This window comes from Galeopterus variegatus, unplaced genomic scaffold (genome assembly GCF_000696425.1).
Source record: "Galeopterus variegatus unplaced genomic scaffold, G_variegatus-3.0.2 Scaffold5225, whole genome shotgun sequence".
NCBI classification, from domain to species: domain Eukaryota; kingdom Metazoa; phylum Chordata; class Mammalia; order Dermoptera; family Cynocephalidae; genus Galeopterus; species Galeopterus variegatus.
Genome location: NW_007731336.1, coordinates 74264 through 83470, shown reverse-complemented (window position 1 = coordinate 83470; position 9207 = coordinate 74264).

Here is a 9207-nt window from a genome sequence, read left to right as displayed (position 1 = left end):
CAAACAGACAATTTGGAAACTCTGAAATGTCTTAGACAATGTATGTGTTTACCAAATCACAGTGAAATAAAGGATCACAAAAGAGTTAACATGAGAATAAAAGCAGAGTATGATATGTACTGGAAGAAAAACTATATTAAAATGAGCTCATTTTTATCAGAAGAAAATGGTTCTTATGTGAAAACAGATGCATGTCCTTTTACAATTACAGAAGCTGAAATATAACTGTAATCTACAACCATAAGGTATGATTTCCAACTTTATGTGACATGAAAAATGTACCAAACCAAGACTTGCCCATAAACAAAATTGCTTTCTTCAACTCACACTTTAATGCAAGATATCAATCTTGTGGTGGATTTTATTACTCAGAACTTAGCTTTGTTTTTTGACAGACTGCTTGCATTCAGCTTGAAGTACAATTGTATATCATCCCTATTATATAAACATCTGAATATGTGAACTCTTTTTTATTTTAAAAGGAGTATTATAAATGAGAAGAAATACCTGGTGAGGCAGAATTAGTTTGACATCGACTATTTTAACTCAGTGGTGTGGTTTTGATAACATGTCATTATTTATCAACACTAGGTCTGAGGCTGCGGCCTTCATGTAAGACATCAGGGGATAACAATATCTCATGACTATATGAAGACTCCCACTATTTTGAAATATTTTTTTTCTCTTTCATATGCCTGTATTTATAAAACCATGCCCATTTTGAATAAAAAGGTAGTAACTATATCAATACAATGTATTGACTAGACAATTCATTTATAGAATGCATGTTTATATGTGGCAGCAAGACCACAAAAAGGGCCGGCCCGGTGGCGCACTGCTATAGTGCGCTGCTTGGGAAGCGCAGCGGCGCTCCCGCTGAGGGTTCGGATCCCACATACAGACCGGTTCCCGCTCACTGGCTGAGCGAGGCGCGGGAGCAGCGCCGAGGGTTGTGATCCCATTGCCGGACACGGAAAAAAGACAAAAAGGAAAAAAAAAAGAAACAAAAAGACCACGAAAAGTGTGTGTGTGTGTGTGTGTGTGTAGTTTTGTAAAATAAATCTACCATAACCTATATGGAAAACTGGAAAGAGTAAAAACTATACTTATGCTATTTGTGGTCAGGAATTCTTACACTTTATAACTAGTCTCAGTTCAAAAGGAGCTACAACAACTCACGTCACTCACAGTCTACCATGAATTTAGTATTCCTTGGACACATGAATAGAGAACAGCAATGCATATTAAAATGAAGACATAGAGCCATGAAATGAAGAGTTCACAGTTAAAGTTGCCATAAAATTTGCAATCTATTTCTGGGTAAGAAAAGTATAAAGAATTTCTGGTGCTGTCCTTTACAGGGCCACATTGGGAATGATATTTGCTGAAGTTGTGGCAGATAAGGAATCCTACTGGATTCCACTGCCTCTGAATAAGTAGAATACTTCTAAAACTGTTTAACCTATTGGTGATGGAAAATACATGCTGGTTTAAACTCCCTTAGAACTTTTAATCAGTCACTGTAGCACATTGAGCTGCATGGCCCAGTAGTCCTAAAAACATCAAATGCTAAGAAAATAAGCTCTGTAATTCCTTAAAAAAAAAAAAAAAAAAACTTAACGGAGCCTCTTATGATGCTTTTCTTCTCTTCAGCAAAATGCTTAATTTCTAGGGCTGCCTTATCTGTATGATTTTTGTTATTGAAAATAAAGGATAAAAGCCTGATCCCAATGCAATCAAATTTAACTTGGGATAAGTAACTAAGAACCACAGTCAAATGCTTAGAAGTGGAGATACGTTGAGATAACTTGTTTCTGTGTAATCCCTACTTAAACGTGCTTATAGAGATAAGTCTCATTTTGATGGTTTTACTTTAATATTCTTTTAACAATGCTAAAATGAAATAAAAGAGCTGCTAAACACACTTCATTATTTTGAGAAGCCTGGTTTTAAAGACTCGCATTCTAAGGTGTCATGAGCTCAATATCTGCATGATCAAGTGCTCAGATTCTAGGGCTGAGTCCCATTAATTCTAATTTTCAGTTGTGTAAAAATCTGGCTGTAAAGAGTAGGTCCAGATTCTCTACAGCTGCTTTCTTCCCCTCCCACCCCTGCTCCACAAGTAAAAGCTGATAATTTCTTCTCTTATCTAATTTGGTAAGAAATATACTTCTGGTAATTTCATAGTCATTTAAAATCCTGATCTTCATGTGAAATAAGTATATAGGATGCTATCAGTGGCCACAAGATGAAATTTTCACAAGAATGAGCTTATATCCCCAAGTTTTTCTTTGGAAAAGCATTCCCAGAATTAATTCTTCTTAGTAACACATGTCATAGTATATCATTTAACCAGAACACAATTATTACTGGTCATTCTACAATGTTTGGAATTGGCACACAGTATTACAAGGGTTACCTAAGGTAAGATATTATCTAATTAGTATTTGCTGCCAATTGAATGCCCACCCACCTCATTATAATTTAATCCCCACTGTAACTTTTGAGGGTGGGAAGTCTTATTATGGCATGAAAGATAAGGCCTTGAAGAGGTGACAAGATTATAAGAACATGCCGTAGTGAATGGATTAATAATGGTGGTCAAGGGCATAGTTCTAAGGGCTTTAAAGGGAGAGCACATGAGAGCCTCTCTCTCTCTGCTCTGTCATTTTCTGCCATGTGAGACCACTGCATTGCTGTAAAGCCACCACCAAAGAAAACCCTCACCAGATATGTTTCCTGGACTTTGGACTTTCCAGCCTCTGAAACTGTAAGCAATAAATTTCATTTTCTTATAAATTACCCAGCTCTAGGTATTTTGTTATAAGCAACAGCAACGGTCTAATACAGTATTGAAGTTAGAATCAATACCTGTCACATACAAAATGTTCAATAAATATAAGTTATCGACTGTGAATTTGCTAACTATGGTGAGTAGTTTAACATATATCTCAATATCAAATAAGTCAACCTTCTCTGTTTAGTTTTTGTTAAGATGATAAATGATACTCCTAGTATCATGTTTATTAACACTGTTGGAGCCTTTTGTACATATTATTTCAGCAGATATATAAAGTACCTAAACAGTGTCTGGCATTCAGAAGGAACTCAACAGTGGTACTTCACACATGCCTACATTACACATTTCCCTTTGAAAACTGACACTTAGAATTTCTTAGCTCCAAGAGCAAGAAATGTCTTTCCATCTTTTTGTATTCTCTTTAATTTCTTCCAACAGTGATTTGTAGTTCTCATTGCAGAGATCTTTCACCTCCTTGGTTTAATTGTTTCCTAGGCATTTTACTTATTTATTTATTGTGACTATTGTAAATGGGCTAGCTCTTAGATTGGAAGAATTAACATTGTGAAAATGTTCATCCTATGCAAAGTGATCTAGATTCAATGCAATCCGCATGAAAATATCAATGACATTCTTCACAGAAATAGAAAAAACAATCCTAACATACATGTGAAAAAACAAAAAAAAACCCGAATAGCCAAAGCAATCCTAAGCAAAAAAAATAAAGCCGGAGGAGGTATAACACTACCTGACTTCAAGCTATAGTACAAAGCTATAGTAACCAAAACAGAATAGCCCTGTCATAAAAACAGACACACAGACCAATGAAACAGAATAGATAACCCAGAAATCAACCCACAAACCTACAGTCAACTGATCTTTGACAAAGGCAACAAGAACATACATTGGGGAAAAGACTGCATCTTCAATAAAATCCATGACGGAAGAATGAAACTTGACCTGTACTCCTCACCATATACCAAAATCAACACAAAATGGATTAAAGACTTAAATATAAGACCTGAAACTATAAAATTCCTAAAAGAAAACATAAGAGAAACTTCATGAAGTAGGACTGGGCAAAGACTTTATGAATATGACACCCAAAGCACAGGCAACAAAAGGAAAAATAAACTAATGAGATTATATCAAACTAAAAAACTTCTGCACAGCAAAAGAAACAATTAACGGAGCAAAATGACAACCTACAGAGTGGCAGAAAGTATTTTCAAACTGACAAAGGATTAATATCCAGCATATACAACAAACTCAAACTTAACAATAATAAACAAATAACCTGAATAAAAAATGGGCAAAGGAGTTGACTAGGCATTTCTCAAAGGAAGACATACAAATGGCCATCAGGTATATGAAAAGATGCTCAACATCAGTCAGCATCAGAGAAATGCAAATCAAGACCACATTAAGATATCAGCTCACCCCAGTTCAAAAAGACAAAGAATAACAAATGCTGGTGAGGATGCGGAGAAAGGGGAACCCTCCTACACTGTTGGTGGGACTGTAAATTGATACAGCCATTATTGAAAACAGTACAGATATTCCTTAAACAAGTTCAGATAGAACTGCCATACAATCCAGCAATTCCACTGCTGGGTATATACCCAAAGAAATGGAAATCATCATGTTGAAGAGATACCCGCACCCCCATGTTTATCGCAGCTCTGTTTACAATAGCCAAGAGTTGGAACCAACCTAAATGTCCATTGTCAGATGACTGGATAGAGAAAATGTGGTATATATACACAATGGAATACTACACTGCCATAATAAAGAATGAAATATTGCCATTCACAGCAACGTGGATGAACTTACAGAAAATCATGTTAAGTGAAATAAGCCAGGCACAGAAAAAGAAATATTTTATGTCCTCACTCATAAATGGGAGCTAAAAAACATAAATATATAAATAAAAGAAAGAAAGAAATATACAACAATCACAATAATACACTGAACTTTCAAAAGGACAACTGAGGTTACTAGAAGTGAGAAATGGGGAGGGGGGAAGGGAGGAAATAGTAAAGGGCTACAAATAACAATGGCAGTGTATATTGTTGACCATAATAATTATTCTGATTTGAGCATCACATATTGCATGTAAGTATTGATATTCAACTCTGTGCCCCACAGATATGTATCATCAACTATGTTGCAGTAAAAAAAGAAAAAAGAAAATTACTTGGCTCCACTGTCACTCAATTACATTCTGCATTACATAAATGCACACTGGTGAAGTCCCACACTACATAAGCCCCGTATATTTACCAAGGATACATGCAATTAGATTTAACCTGTAATGTTCTGTGTTTGGTTGAAGTCTCTAAATAGGAAACACTGTGTAACTATTCTTGTGGAGGTACAGTAGAATAGTAGTAGTAGTGGTGGTGGTGGTAGTAGTAGTGCTATTACTGCCATTTTCTAGATGATGAAACTGAGGCCAAGAGGATTTAAGTAATTTTCGCACAGTCAGGCAAATAACAAGTGGCATAATGAATTTCAAACTAACACTCCCTCATACCCCAACCCTGGGGTTTTATTACCATGCTAAACTGCTTCCTATTTTTTGAAGCAGTGATACAAGACAAGGGCAAGTTCTCAGCCCCAAGAATAAGTCCCAAAGTCTTTGTTTTTAAAAATTAACTTCAGAGAGCATTAAAGTCTTTATAATCATTAACAATTTCCTATCTTAAGGGAAAACATTGCTGGAACAGTATCAGAATAGGCAGATGGCACTTCTCCCTACCCCCTACCAGGTCCATAGTAAATATTAGTAATAAATTCCAACATACTTCCACTGAGCCTAAATGTTGCCTTAGGGAGAGACAAAAAGGAGGAATTGGTAAAGTGACACAAAAATTAACTATATTGTATATTGGTAAATTTAAAATAATAATAATAATAATAATAGTAATAATAATAATAATAATAATAATAATAATAATAATAATAATAATAATAATGATAAAAGAATCCCAGTCAACACCATGTTCCAGGCAGCTCCTCAAACATTGAGAACTGGCACATAGGTGAAACCTTTTCCCATTCTGGCCTTAGGCGCTCTCATTTCTGTTAATGGACTGGAAGGACTTACTGAAAGTTTTGCAACGCACATTTGTTGTAGGTCCACTGTTTCTTGGGCATTGTGATAAATACTGAGACTGTAACAATAGCAAGCACGGTAGTTGCCCTCAAGGAACTCACAGGCTATTAGGAAAATAGAGTGAAAAAGTAAAAATCAACCATTGCAATGCTGCTAAAATAGTTATATAGCAAAAAAGCATATATGTAAATACGAAGTGAAGAAGGAAATTAATCAGATCTTGGAGTGAAGGTAGCTGTGGGGAACAATTCCAAGGGAAGGTAATGTTTGAGCTAATCTTCAAAAAATAGACAAGAACTGAGTAAGGAGAGATCGTTAGGGATCGGTCAACCTAGAAGGAGAAAATGTCTTACAACAGGTTTCTTAAAAAGATATGGCAATACGTTAAGACTTTAAAGGTAAGCAAAGTCAGATTATGAAGGGCTCTGTTTGATTTACTAGAGTCCGTCTTTTATCTGAAAGAGATGGGGAGACATTTCAGCATTTTAAACAGATACATTACAAAGTCACTTACATGTGTTTTAGAATTCTATTGCATATCCACTGGAAGAGAGCAATGTCTGAATAGAGGACTTTTCTGAAGTTGTACCTGCAACAGTCCAAATGAAAAATTATGAAAAACCGAATTATGATAATCATAGTGAAAATGGAGAAGAAAGGGCTGATTTGAGAGATATTGAAGAAGTAGAAGTTTGGAACTTTGAGATTAATTGGAGGTAGTAAAGCATGGGAATGGGAGGAATCCATCAGGAAGCCTAGATCTCTATTTCAGGCAAATCAGTATACGAAGATTCCATTTAATAAAAGAGGGGATGCAAGAGAGGGCAGGGTTTGAGTGGAAGATGAGGAACTCAGCTTGGGGTAGGTTAAGTTTGACATGGTAATAATGCTTCTGCATACAGTAGCACACTTTGCAGTTCAAAATAAAGATCTGAAGCACAGAAGATAGTGTATCTGATACCTAAGTTTAAAAACAAGGGCACAGATGAACTCATCCAAGAAAAGTATATTGATTGTAGGAGACAGTGCAACATAGTGGTTATGACTGTGAGCACTGCAGCCAAATCTCCCAGGTTCTAATCCCGTTTCCAACACTTACTATGTATTGTGAAAATTTCTTGACCTCTCTATGCCTCAGTATCTTCATCTGATGTAAAATGTGGATTTATGTTAGCACCTACCTAATAAGATAATTTTGAAATTGTTAATACATGTAAAGGCTTGGAACATGGCCTATCACATAGTAAGCACACACATAAAATAAGAAATAATTAATGATAGGATAGCTAGTATCAAAAGAATGTTATGGTCTCAACTGATTAGTAAGTGCTAGGATGGATGGAGATGTTGATAATTTAGTAGTAATAACATTGTGCCTCCAGTGGGACAATGACAATTATTGGGACCAAGAAAAAGCACCAGTTTGAAAGCCCTAGAAATGTGTTAGTAAAGACAAATACTGCCTGATAAATAATTTTGCTTAAGTCCAGCCCTTCCCATTAGCTTCATTTCTTATGTGATACAAAAGAGTCAGCCCAAGATAAAAAAAAAATTTTTTTCAAAAAGAATGATGCCTTAAATGTATGACAGGCTATCCTGTGGAAGGTGGTTTCAATATTTTTTTTTTTATGGTTCTAATAGATCGAACCAAGAATACCCTTCCCATTAGCTTCATTTCTTATGTGATACAAAAGAGTCAGCCCAAGATAAAAAAAAAAATTTTTTCAAAAAGAATGATGCCTTAAATGTATGACAGGCTATCCTGTGGAAGGTGGTTTCAATATTTTTTTTATTATGGTTCTAATAGATCAAACCAAGAATGTTAGGTAGAAGTTATAGAAGACAGATACACAAGAGCGAACACCTGAAGTCAAATCTCTCCATAGATAGAATGGGAAGTCTTAGAAGATAATAAAAAACTGGCCATTCACAGTAGGTTTTCTAGCAAAGGCCAAGAGCTTGTCAAGATTGTTACAGAAATGATTCAAACAGAAACGTGTTGGTTTGACTGGGTGATCATTTAAGGCCATTTCCAATCTTAAGATTCTGTGATAAATATAATAGTTGAAACACTTTATATATCTACTGTGATATACATGGAACAGATTGGAATTACTAGATGATAATATTTCCCCCGGGTATCATCACTAACTAGAATCTTCACTAGCTTTTCTTTTTTTATTGCATTTCCAACTTTAAAATGAGGCTGAAGAACACTCTAGGTTCTCATAGGAAACCCTGTGAAAGGAGCCTACACTTTCTCAAAACAGATGAAATCCCCACTGATATTTTTAGCAAGACTTGGAGAAATGTTCAGACCACCCCTTTCCTGCAGTATGGACTGACTTGCTGTAATCTGAATTTACTATATTCTGGAGAAGTTCTCTACTTAGGACAGTTGGCCGGTTTTGTGCTACTTCTGGATCATTTTACACCTGTGACAGGGAGAAATAAGACTTGTTTGTTTTCTAAGCTTATCTCTAGCTTTGTTTCCCTTTGTGTCACACAAAATCGGTAATACCTAAAGTAATTAAAGTCTAGAGCACATCTGTTTTTTACATGATTACCACTATCCAAAGATAACACTCACTCAAAAAAAAAGTACATAATCACCTATAACATAAATAGATATATATAGATAGATTTACTCTTAAAAGTGACGTTATTCAGAAATTAAAAGTATATTGTATATGGTATCTAGCATATTTAATATTTTTAAAGAATTAATTGCAGCATCATTTTTTAGAGATAAAAGAAAAAACACTTTTTAAGGGATAATAGAAATAAGTAAATTACCAAAGAATGTAAGACAACAATATTCTAGACTTTATTCTTATCATAAAAGATTTACATGCTGATTATAAAAATGTTAAAATACAAATAGGCACAAGGAAAAAATTCCCCCAATCTTACTAGAAATGATTACTAAAAATAAGTGTGTATTTCAAATTATCTATCAACATGATTTTAATGCCCATGTTATTTTGCTTTCTTTTTTAATCACAAGTAACACAATCACAAGTAATTATTATTATTAATTATATTATTTATTATTGTATTATATTATTATTTATATCATAAGTAATTATCATTTTTTAAATTTATCAATATACAATGTAGTTGATTTTCATGTCCCTTCACCAATTCCTCTTCCCCACTTCCCTCTCCCCACCCGCTCCCCCTTCCCCCCAATCAACATAATATCTGTTCCCTCTTCTTAGCAAGTTCAAGGAATTATTGTGATCTGTTGTGTCTTCTTCCCCTCCCCCTTTTATTTGTTTCTAGATTT